The sequence below is a fragment of the Lissotriton helveticus genome, chromosome 7 (assembly GCF_964261635.1).
Source record: "Lissotriton helveticus chromosome 7, aLisHel1.1, whole genome shotgun sequence".
Classification (NCBI taxonomy): Eukaryota; Metazoa; Chordata; class Amphibia; order Caudata; family Salamandridae; genus Lissotriton; species Lissotriton helveticus.
The window spans coordinates 32095087-32108268 of record NC_136068.1 but is presented as its reverse complement, the minus strand read 5'-3'; the positions used below and the strand labels follow the sequence as shown (position 1 = coordinate 32108268).

The 13182-nt window shown below is 43.1% G+C and overlaps 1 long non-coding RNA gene across 1 annotated transcript in view; it reads right to left on the bottom strand.

Moving 5' to 3' along the window:
- The window catches only part of LOC144767958 (uncharacterized), a 161476-nt gene that overhangs the window by 32835 nt on the left and 115459 nt on the right, over window positions 1–13182 (bottom strand). The window contains exon 4 of the long non-coding RNA XR_013598399.1: window positions 11873–12013. This is a non-coding gene — a long non-coding RNA (uncharacterized LOC144767958). The remainder of the gene's footprint in view (window positions 1–11872; window positions 12014–13182) is intronic.

Below are 13182 nucleotides of genomic sequence, written 5' to 3'. Positions count from 1 at the left end.
ATCAATATCTAAAACTGCTGGTTTAGAAAAGAATCTATATGCATGTAAACACTGTCGAATCGTTTTAAGGTGTAATTTGGACGTAGAAAAAGGTTTAGTTAATGGAGCAATGAGTAAAGTTGTGGATTTTGTTAATGATCAGAATAAGAATGCTATTGAGTTCCTAAAAATTTAATTTGATCAGATTGAAGAAGTTAAACAAATTGGTCATTGTTCAGTTCGTTTTTTGCTTGTTAAAGATTTATATGTCCGTAGAAAACAGTTTCCAGTTTCTTTGGCATATGTAGTGACTATTCATAAATCTCAATGTTTTAAGTGTTGACAGTGCTTTGGTGAACATTAGAAATACTGTTTTTAAAGAGGTTATGGCATATGTTGCTTTGTAGCGAGTTAGAACATTATCTGGTTTGTTTTTGATTGATTTTGATGATACAAAGATTACTGCAGATGCAAACTGTGGCAAAGAGTATAATAGGTTAAGAAGAACATATGCGCCCAATTTAGGTCAATATCCTGTATTTGAAAAGCGTGTGGTTGGTCGAAAATGAAGGTATGAGAATATCTGTACTGAAGGTGTACAGAAGGGAAAAAAACAAGATAATGTAATTGCAAGCAAAAAGAAAAAGGACATTGTTGAAGAGATTGTTGGTTATCAGTTTGAAAATAGTTCTGTGTCAACTGCTATGCTAATGTAGTCGTGAATGTTTTTTTTTTTCTTGAAGCTTTGCAACAGCAAATTATGGAGAATCGGGAAACAATTTTTTGTTGCTTGTTGCATTCTGTGTATGAAAAATTAAGAACTGATATGGGTAAAATACAAACCGTTTCTGATGTTCATAATCTTTTGGATGTATGTTCTGGTTCTACACAATTTACGCAAAGTATCCAACAAGATGCTCAGGAATTTCTAATGTATATGCTTACTGTATTGGAAAATGAAGGTGTAGATATAGAGAATCTTTTTGGCCTTTGTTATAAATGGGAACATCAATGTGAAAATTGTATGTATACATGTAGCACTAATGTAGACACTAAAAGATTTCTATATTTGATATTACCGGACTGTAAATCAGTGTCTTTCAGTAAATTAGTTAAAGCTGCAAATCAAAACATGGAGTGTAGCCAATGCAAATCAGAAATTGTTATCAACATTATTTGTACAAAGACATGGACAATATATAATTTTAATGATGCAACGTTGTACAGCCGAGGGAAGAAAATTGGAGACTTTAATAAAACATTTTGTAGCTACTCAACTATCAATATCAGGAAGGACTTTTGTAGCAGTAGCAATAATTTTCCACAATGGTCCTTCAACAACATCTGGACATTACACTGCTTATCTAAAAAGTAACAAAGGCTGGACTCTTTGTAATGATGCTGAGTTGGTTTTCAAACAACGTTTGCCTTTCGAATGACCAAATTCTTACCTAAGATTTTTAAGGCCAAAGTTTTAGGAAGATAATTCAGCCTCTGAGGATTTTATTATTATGATTTAATAGGATTACCATTGGACAATTTACATAAAATTGACTGAAAAAATACATTTTGGTCTCAAGGAAAGGTATTTCTTTGAATTATGGACTTTTTGTTGCACATTGTCTCGGTGTATAATTTTAACCTACGACATTTACATTGTTTATAAATTTAAGTTATAAAATTTTCTTAGCAGTAACCATTTTATATATGTGTGATTTGTATTATCCGTTATGTTACTGTGGATAGATTGTTGTTGTTTTTAAAAAAATCTAATTGATTGTTTTGTTTTGTTGCCAGGTGTTATGTGATGAGTACGATTGAAATCACTGTTTGTAGTGAAATTCAATAATTCTGAGAGCAGCAAAAAAAGCAAAGAAATTACTTTGTAAAATGTCAAAATGATGCTGTGCTATTAAAAATGTATTATTACATGTTATAACTATTTTTTCTTTTCTTTTACAGATCCTAATTCTAAAATACGGAATTTACTATATTTTACATTATAAAAAACAACTGAATAAAATGTGTAGCATTTTTTAGTTGTAATTACTCCTGAGGTAAGTTTAAGTAAGTCTTAAAATGCACAAGGGGCTATGTTTTCTCACTGTTGAAAAATGGAAGATTGATGGTCTAGATTTGTGCCAGAGAATTCCATTGCAGACAGGTATCAAATAGGAGACAGTTTCAGAACACCTGTCTACAAGATACATGGTATGGTACACAATAGAGACATATGGTTGTCTTGTAGGTCCTGGTACTTTTAGAATTATAAGAAATAAAACTATTTAACTTAAAGCACATCACTAGGGGGTCGATTCCGATTCGGGAAAAAAACCGTTCGTACGATTTGTATCCGGAGCCCTCTCCGTACGAATCGTACCCGTCCGTCCGAGTCGCGAAGTACGATCCGTATTCCGTGAATCCGTCCGAATCGTCGCGATCCGTACGTATTGCAAGGCTGAAACCGTGACCCGTACGACTCGTACACATACCGTACGACTCGTACACATGCCGTACGACCCGACGAGTACGATCCGGACCGGGGTATGAGGACGCGATTCGTACGGTCCACGTCAGGTAAGGGCGAGCCGCACGGAAAAGCACACAAACACATACACACCGTACGGTCCGTACACCCCATGATCGCAGGGGTACACACCGTACCCCTGCGTCATGGGGTGTACGAGCCATACCCCCATTGTATGATCGGTGTACGAGCCGCACCCCATGTACGATCGGTGTATGAGCCGTGCATGGGGGCCGTACCCCATGTACGATCGGTGTATGAGCCGTACCCCCATTGTACGATCGGTGTACGAGCCGTACCCCCATTGTACGATCGGTGTACGAGCCGTACCCCCATTGTACGATCGGTGTACGAGCCGTACCCCATGTATGATCGGTGTACGAGCCGTACCCCCATCGTACATGGGGTACGGCTCGTACACCGATTGTACAATGGGGGTACGGCTCGTACACCGATCGTACAATGGGGGTACGGCTCGCACACCGATCGTACAATGGGGGTACGGCTCGTACACCCCATGATCGCAGAGGTACGGTGCGTACCCCTGCGATCATGGGGGTACGCACCGTACCCGGGGGGGCCGTTCCGTACCTGTTTCGGCGTGAACTCTGCTTTTACGACTGTTTTCAGCTCCCATAGAAAAAGGGTCGTACGGTGCATACCCGACACGTATCGTACTTACTGGGCCGTAAAAACCAGCCACGAAACGTACAGATGTCGCGTACAGCGGGTTCCGAGGGAGAATCGTACGGAGATTAGAGTCGTACGGTGTCTTGTACGACTCGTACGGAGTACGGCTCCTGGTACGAATCGTACTTTGTCGTACGTATGGGGGACGTTGCAGGGTACGATTCGTACAGGAAAAATGCTCCGAACAGCTATTCGGAACGGTTTTTCCCGAATCGGAATCGACCCCTAAGTGTTTTTTTACATGTGACAGTAGGCCCCATCCCTTCTCTTCAGTCATATATAAATATGTGCTATAAGTTTCGTAAAACATAAGTACTTATAAATGTATCTTGTTCTCAGTTAGTACTCCTATAATAAGAATTTGCCTAGCTTTTACCTCTCTTTCTTAATTGCAAGGTGAGTAAAAGACATTCTATATACTTTGTTTTCCAGGTAAAGATAATCTCAACATACACCGCACTTTCCGTTGAAAAGGTGTTCTATAGGTTTTGCTGTGCGTGTTTGCACAGAACAGCCAAAGAACAAGACATATATCCAGTTTTATTAAAAAAAACATAAATCTGGTAATGTTTGTGAATGGAGAATTTTTTTCACTTCTCCTCATGTTTTCTCTTTCAATATATGCTACAATGCATAGCATATATTGAAGGAGAAAAACGCGTTAACTGATTGTTTTTGTGCAAGAAGGTATCCCTTCCTGCACAAACACAATCTCTGCATGACACGGGCTTCCTTGCACCATGTTGCAAGGGTGCCTGTGACACCACATGGCTGCAGTTTAAGCAGCTGTGCAGAGGGAAGCACAGACCTGCAACATATTTATATACATATGTTGCATCCCTGTGCTTCGGAAGTACCACAGCATGCTGTAGTTAAACAGTTTACAGTGTCATGCTGCAGCACTTCCTTATAATTCTGCACTTATGCATTCACCACACATCACAAATGCAATAGTTTAGTCAATTGTGCACTACACATACATTCATCGAAACTTTCACACACTAGCATACAAGTTTAGCTCTTTTTTTAGCCAGAGTAGGTAGTTCTTAGTGATGTCATCAGTGATGTCACTGACCATGTCATGAATTATGTAATATATGTTATCATCAGCAGTGGATTGCAGGCACGCGGGTTACAGTTAGTACAACTAACTATAACGGAGGAATTTCAATTTTTTTGTACGAGTGAAATGACCAGCTAACTATAACACGCCTAAAACCTATCGTTTTTCAGTGAATTTCAAAAGTTTTTTAAATGATATCTCCTAACTATAAATGTGTGAAACCTAAGTTTTTTCAGTGAATATATATATATTAGCTGGACATTTCATTCATACAAAACCATTGAAATTCCTCCATAAATATATGGAATAGTGATTAAACTGTGTGAATATCTGTATCACTCGATCTCTTGTTGTGTAAACTACTGCATATGTTGGTTACTAGCTATGTGAAAGTCTATATTCGTTATTAATTAGTTAAGTGAGTATTTGTATGGGAAGTGAATGTGTGTGTGGTTGGGTGGGGCGGTGTGACTGTCCAAAGATGTATAAATAGTTGATTTAGTAGGTATATGCGGTTAAGACTGTATGTGGAAACAGTTGTTTGGGTGAGTGAATCTCTTTATGGGTGTGGTGATGATTAAATACATTTCTCTTGAAGCCCCTTGAAGCCGGCATTTTCATTGAGAATCCTTCCTTTGCTCATCACCACGTTGTGTCATGTGATCAATCTCTCTCTTTCCACAGCGACTGTGCCTTGCGCTTGGAAACACGCTAAAGTGGTTCCTCTATTAAAAAAAAAACAATTTGGATGCCACTAAGTTGGAGAGTTTCCGTCCCATCTCCCTCCTGCCCTGGGTTTCGAAAATCTCTGAGGTCCACGTCAATGCCATTCTGACGGATTACCTGGAGGCTAACAATCTTCTAGACCCATCTCAGAATGGATTGTGGTTGGGTGGGGCGGTGTGACTGTCCAAAGATGTATAAATAGTTGATTTAGTAGGTATATGCGGTTAAGACTGTATGTGGAAACAGTTGTTTGGGTGAGTGAATCTCTTTATGGGTGTGGTGATGATTAAATACATTTCTCATTGATATATGTCCAACAAACTAGAAATATAAAAGCCAGTGTATGTGACAGTTGTTGTATATAAAAATGTATACATAAGACTCTGTGATTGTATGAGTGACTGTATCGAAAACTGTATACTTGTAATAGTGATTTTATAACACACTAAGTATGAGTTACTATCTATATGAATAAATAAAGTGGTGTTTCTATAAGTGTGTAGCTTAGTAAATGTAAGTATGATCAATTGTTTTCATAAGTGATGACACTCTCTGGTGTGGCACCGGCGAGCAGGATGTCTCTTAAGCCTGTACTGAGACGGCCTTGGCACAAACTTGATGCTGTACATTTTCAAGAGCTTCTCTCTTCTACCCTACCATGTCTCACAGCTGACTGTGATCGAGCTGACAAATCTGTGTTGGTTCTGGATTTCTGATGCGCTTGATCAACTCGTCCCAGTAAAGTGGACCAAAGGGCGTTGCACCAGATCCAGTCCCTGGTACAACACCAAGCTCGCTTCCTTGCGCAAAGAGTGTAAGAGGCTGGAGAGAGCATGGAGAAGGCACTATGACCCTAATCTGAAAAAGCTGTATGGTGCAGCTATTGAGCAATATCATGGATCTATTCAAGTAGAACGGGCTATTTATTATGCAGAGGAGGTTAAGTGCAGCACCAATCCATCAAAAAGTATTTTTTCAATACTGAATGTTTTGCAATCTCCTATTGTCTCGACTGCCACTATGTTGTCATCTAATGATCAATGCGATGCCCTGGACTTCTTTTTTGTGGAGAAGGTAGAGAAGATTTACCAATCCTTCCCTCAGGTTGCACCAGTTCCTGTTCTCATGGCTCTGCCCCCCACCTCTTGTTCGCTGACTACTCTCCCCGCCATTTCTCAAGAGAAACTCTCAGCAATTTGCAGGAAGGTCAAGTCTGGTTCCCCGTCGGACCCCTTGAAGCCGGCATTTTCATTGAGAATCCTTCCTTTGCTCATCACCCCGTTGTGTCATGTGATCAATCTCTCTCTTTCCACAGCGACTGTGCCTTGCGCTTGGAAACACGCTAAAGTGGTTCCTCTATTAAAAAAAAAACAATTTGGATGCCACTAAGTTGGAGAGTTTCCGTCCCATCTCCCTCCTGCCCTGGGTTTCGAAAATCTCTGAGGTCCACGTCAATGCCATTCTGACGGATTACCTGGAGGCTAACAATCTTCTAGACCCATCTCAGAATGGATTCCGCCCTGGTCACAGGACGGAGTCTGCTCTGCTGGGGGTAACTGAACACCTGAAATGGGCTCTGGATGCCGGTCCCACGTCGGCACTGATATTGCTAGAGCTCAGTGCCGCGTTCGATACGATCTCCCATCAGATTTTGCTCAGGCGCTTGGAGGCGGCAGGCATAGCCGATGGCACACTGGCTTGGTTCACCTCCTTTTTGTCTAGGCGGACTTCCCAGCTGATCGCCCCTCCTTTTTCATCTAGAGTCTGTGCTGTCAATCATTGGGTTCCTCAGGGCTCCGCTTTGAGCCCCACCTTGTTCAATCTGTATATGCAACCCCTGGCAGCGGTGACTAAGAACAGAGGGTTTACAGTGGTGTTGTATGCAGATGATACCCAGTTGGTAGTCACTCTCACCGACGATGTTACTCAAGACACCTGCAAATTTCGCAGCGATCTCGAGGCTATCGCTGGGTGGATGACGGACAACTGTTTACAACTCAACACTAGTAAGTTCGAGGTTCTGTTAGTGGGGAGAGACACAGAGTTGTGGTGTGAGCATTGGTGACCCACCGCTCTAGGGGTGGCACCCGCCCCCAAACAGGCGGTAAAGAACCTGGGGGTCTGGCTGGACACAGTCCTTAACTTTAGAACTCAAACTAAGAAGGTGGCTGGGACATGTTTCGTGCTGCTGCGGGGGCTTAAACCCCTTTTGGGCTTCTTTGATCCCTCAGTAAGGCAAGCTGTTGTCCAGGCTCTGATTCTGTCCAGACTGGACTATGCTAGCTCCCTCTACATCGGAGCTAATCAGACCGAGATTGTTAGACTTCAAAGGGTTCGGAAAGCCGCTGCCCGGGTGCTCCTTGGCATGCCAAGGCAATGCTCTGTCTCCAATGCTATCCATTGCCTCCATTGGCTTCCGGTCGCCTGGCATATCAAATTTAAGCCCCTTTGAATCACTTTCAAAATTCTCAACTTCTCATCACCCAGCATTTTGTCTGACTTGCACTCTTTTTATACTCCCTCCTGTCAACTCCGCTCTATGGGACAGAACCTGGTGGTTGTCCCTAGGGTGAGGAGGGCGTGTGCTGGTGGCCGCTCCTTTCGAGTGCTGACTTCTCGGCTCTGGAATTCCCTCTCCATCCATAGTCTCCAGCTTTACTTGCCCTTTCGCAAAGCGATCAAAACATTCTTGTTCCCTTCGTTATAAGTTGTTCTGTTGTCTTCAGCGGTACCATTCTGGTTTCAGCGCTGGGACGCCCCTTTGCTGGCTCAGCTGTGCGCTTTACAAATCCGCATAACATAACATAACATAAGTGAGTAGGATGACTGCATAAGTGAATAGGATGTGTGCTGGTGTGTAATGTCAATGTAGGTGTATAAGTATATTTAATAGTGTTCTATTGATCTTTGTTAGGATGTATGAGTAATCCTATAGGTAAGTGTTTAGATGTGTGTGTAGGTGTAGGAATCACTGAGTGGGTTTTTAGAAACTTGTATTGATGTGTCAATGGTTTCAAATATGGTACTCCATATTTTATAATGAGTGTGGAAAGGTTATACTAGTGTATGATGAGATGTATCAGGTTGTCACGTGGATGATGTCATCAGTGATGTCATCAGTGATGCCACTGACCATGTCATGAATGATGTAATATGTGACATCATCAGCAGTGAATTTGGGAGCGCGATAGTGAGTACAACTAACTATAACGGAGGAATTTCAAAGGTTTTGTAGGAATGAAATGTCCAGCTAACTATAACACCCCTAAAACCTATGTTTTTTCTGTGAATTTCTAAGGTTTTTTAAATGCTAATTCCTAACTATAAGATGTCTGAAACCTATGCTTTTTCAGTGAATTTCAAAGGTTTTTTAAATGCTAATTCCTAACTATAACATGTCTGAAACGTTTTTTAACTATTTATTTTCGGATATTTTATTTTTTAAATTACATTATAATTACATTATACATTACATTACAAAATATTCTTTCTCAGAATGAATTACTTTAGTTTAAATACTTTTCAACTAGGAAATAGACTTTTAAGTACAGTTGTTGCAATGGACTACACAATTTCAAACACAATGCAACATTGACCTCAATGGGAATTTCTAGTTAAATGCAATTAGTTACTTTATGGATTACTTTTCTACCCACAGGACTGGATCCTAGATTCAGTCCTGCAACATCTCCTGTAAACAACTGAGTAAAAGCATTTTGGTTAAAGTAGTGATTTTTAAAGAATATTATTGAATTTTAAAAGTTGACACAGAAACTTTTTCACATAGAATCACCAATGTTATCCTATGTGAGGAAATTCACGTAGCAGGTAAGTAGTGTTATGTTTACTTTTTCTTACTCAGTGGTAGATCCTGTATCCAGCTCTGGTGCATCTCCTGTTAGCAGTTGAAAGAATGCATTTAAGTCATACAGGCGATATTTAAGGAATATTTGTAGTTATTTCACTTAGAAACTTTTCTGGTGAAAACCAGACAATGGATTCCTACGGAAGGAAATACAAGTTACTAGTAAGTACGGTTAGATTTACTTTTCAGGGTCAATGCTGGGCTAAAAGATGCAGCACTAGGTTCTCTCCTGATAACAGGTAAGTATATCGGAATTCCGTTGTTCGGATGATTTTAGGTGAATATTTTAAAGTTCCAAAACCCCACACTTAGAAGAATTTCCGAGTGAAACCAGTCAATGATATCCTATGGAAGGAAATTCAAGTTACTGGTAAGTACGGTTAAAATTACTTTTCAGGATCAGTAGTGGGCTCAAAGATGCAGCACTGAGGTCTCTCCTGATAACAGGTGAGTAAATCGGAATTCGTAGTTCGGCTGATTTTAGAGGAATATTTGTAAGTTTCAAAAATCGACAGAAACTTTTTCAGCAAAAAGCAGGCAATGATATCCTATGGAAGGAAGTTCTAGATACTGGTAAGTACGGTTAGAATTACTTTTCAGAATCAATACTGGGCTCAAAGATGCAGCACTGAGGTCTCTCCTGATAACAGGTGAGTAAATCGGCATTCGTAGTTTGGCTGATTTTAGAGGAATATTTGTAAGTTCCAAAACTCCACACTTAAAAGAATTTCCAAGTGAAACTAGTCAATGTTATCCTATGGAAGGAAATTCAAGTTACTGGTAAGTACGGTTAGAATTACCTTTCAGGATCAGTACCGGGCTCAAAGATGCAGCACTGAGGTCTCTCCTGATAACAGTTGAGTTAAAGAGGCCAGGACCCTTTTTACAACACTCTGCAAGGCAGCTCTGTGGCGCTTAGTGGAGGTACCTGGTGGGCTAGTTGGTCCCCAGGGGACCTCAGGATTGGAGAGGAATGAATTCCCCAAATTAAAACGCGCCACAGCGCGTATTTGCACACATATCACCACAGGCCCCGCCCCCTACCTTCACCACTGTGCAGACGCGCCCGTGGTGCTTTTTAAGTTGGGGGATTAAGTCCCCTTAAATCCTGAGGTCCCCTGGGGGCCAAGTAGCCCACCAGGTACCTCCAGTAAGCAGCAAGGAGCTGCGTGGCAGTGAGGTGTAAAAGGGGTTTGGCCTCAGAACACCTCTCTGCAACGCAGCCCCCTGGAGCATACTGGAGGTTCCTGGTGGGCTAGTTGGCCCCCAGGGACCCCCAGTATTTAAGGGGAATACGTTCCCCATCTGCAAACGCACTGGAGGGCGTGAAGGGGGCGTGGCCTCAGGCGCAATCCCGTTAAAAAATTTTTTTTTAAGAAGAGGACCTGTGTAGTTTCCCTTCTTTTGCTAATTTATTTGCCCTGGGGACCCCATCCCCCAGGGACTGCCCCCAATTTTTTTTTTTAAAGGTAGAAATTGGGATGGGTGCTGCGTGGCCCCTCTCCCGAGGCCATAATTTGCCCCGGTGACCCCATTCCCCGGGGCATGGCCCTTTTTCTTGTTGTATTATTATTTTGGAGGGGGGCTGCCTTGTCCCCCTCCTGTGGCCACTTATGGCCCTGGGGACCCATCCCCCCGGGGCCGGCTTTTGTTTTTTATTTTTATTTTTTTGAGGAGGGGGGCCACCTGGCCCCCCTCGCGGGCCACTTATAGCCCCGGGGATCCCATCCCCTGGGGCTGGCCCTCTCTGTTGGGGGCCGTGGAGGGGGTCCCCAATCCCTCCACAGTCCCAGTCAGCTCCCCACGCTCTGTGGGAGCCGGAATTGCTTGTGCACATGGGGAGCAGCTAATATGCTACTCCCCCTGTGGAAAAGCAATCTGCTTTGCTACTTGAAAGAGAGAGCAGGTTTCCTGCTCTCTCTTCCAAATAGCAAAGCAGTTTGCAATGACAGGGTGGGATCAGCAAGGCTCCCACGGCAGTGTCCCGGGGGTGGGCACCCCGAGAAACTGCAGGAGCCAGCCCTGGGGGGTGGCAGTCCCCAGGGCCTCAACAAGGCTCCAGGAGGGGGGGCGCGCAGCCCACCTCCCACATTTTACAAAGCCCTGGGGGGTGGTGGTCCCCGGGGCGTGTGGGGGGCTTGAGCACCCCAATAAGGGTATTTTTAAAAAGGTACAAGGTACATTATCCCTCAACCATATTACACCAATTAGGACACCCTGGGAATAGTCAGTGCCACGGGCGGAGTGGGCAGGAGGGATCCTTCTTTCATTTGCTGTTGGAATGCCCAGTGCTGCAGACATATGTGCAAAATATTGGGAAAATTATGACAGAGGTTTTAAATGACCCCAAATGGTTCCTACTGGTGATATCGAATGAGCAGATGTGTCCAACCTACAAAAAACTATGAATAAAATTAGCCTCAGTGGTTGCAAAACATAACATTGCTAAACTCCTGGGCCTCCGGAAGTAGCAAACTGGATCTCTGATCTCGACTGGTGTCAGCAAGCAGAATACACGATTTATCAAAGCAGAGGGTGGCCGTAGAAATGGGACGAAGGAAGGGTGGGGTGGATGAGACCCCAGCTTTGGGTCATATGTATCCTAATGTACTTTTGTGATTCTCAATTAGCGATTTTTTGTGAATCGCTATTTGAGAATCCCAAAACGCTATATATGTAGGATTTGCAAATAATTTTGCGAATCCTATATATTCCTTAATTACAAATCAGAAATTGTGACTCACAATTAAGGAATACCTCCCCATTCATTCCTATGGGCCCGGAGGCCCATAGGAATGAATGTGGTCATGAATGTGGTCATGTCTGAACCGGGGTGGCACGGTGAGCAAAATAACAATGGATTAAACCCAGATCTGTGACTGTGGGGGAATGTTTTGCCATTGTGCAACATTCCGTCCATCATCTTGTTTGTTTTGCAGCATTACTGTTGTGTTACATATGCAGAGTATATACTATATAATATACAGAGAGATTAATTAAGGGCCATGTTATGGAACTTTACCTTTGTTTGTGTCCTTCTGTTTCAGACATCACTCACAATGAACCGCCATCACTGACACAATGACTGCAGCACCGAGGAGAACTCTATAGGCCACACCCAGGGTGGTCCGCCAGCAGGAGCCGGCGGTGGAGCAAAGGCTGTCTGTGGGAGGAAGCAGAAGACAAGCAGCCGGTGAGTATCTGAATTATATACACTGTGTCTGAGCACACGCTGTGGTGTAACAAATTTTAGAGAAGGGGTGCTGGCAAATATTGCCATCTCAATAAAGACTTAGGGGTTGGGATAGAAGAGTGAGTGTACTAAATGGACATATATGAGCAAGAGATTATCAATCAATCAATCTAGGGCCCTATTTATGAGAAATTAACACAGCACAGTGCTGCATGTTATTTTGCTGTGCCACGCTGTGTTAGTTTCGAGGCACAGGAATGCAACATATTTACAACAAAATGGCGCATCTCTGTGCTTTTCCCTGCAGTGGCGCACAAACTGCTGCCATGCGCCGGAGCAGGCATCCTTGCACCATGGTGCAAGGATGCCTGCGTCGTGGGAAGATTGTTTTTGTGCAGACAGGGGCACCTTCCTGCAAAAAAGAAATCAATTGAGGTGACTTCCTCTTCTAATGTGTGCTGTAGAATGCAGAAGGCATTGAAGGAGGAAAAAACAGAGGAGAAATTAAAACATTTCTCCTCCTTGTGCCATGCTACGCCACTCCGTGGGGGTGGTGTAGCATTCTGACGCATTTCTAGATTTACCATTACTCGTAAATCTGGATATGCATCAGTGGACATGGGTGTTGTGTGGGAACACCCCAGCAACACCCATGTCAGGCCCCTAACACGCAGCATGTTGCGTGAAAAGGGGCAATATTTATCAACACACGTAAAGCCAGGCAGGTTGGTTTTACGTGTGCTTATAAATATCACGCAGCAGAGTTAAGCCACTGGTGAGTCACATAACGTGATGCACCAATGGAGCAAGAGGCTCATAAATAAGCCACTGGATGTGTATAACACTTCTAATCACCCATGAGGGTATCCAGGCGCTGAGAGTCCTGCTGTAGGGACCTAGTTGAACAATCGGGTCTTGAGTCCTTTTCTGAATTCCAGCAGAGAGAATGAGGTCTGTAGGTGAAGTGGGAGGACGTTCCAGGACTTCACAGTGAGGTAGGAGAAAGAGCGTCCTCCACTGTTGTTGTGGCAGATGCAGGGGGTGTGGGTGAGGCAGAGGGAGTTAGAGCGCAGGTGTCTCGAGGGAAGGTGGAAGTTCAGTCAGTGGTTGATGTACGCTGGTCCCTGGTTGTGGAGGCC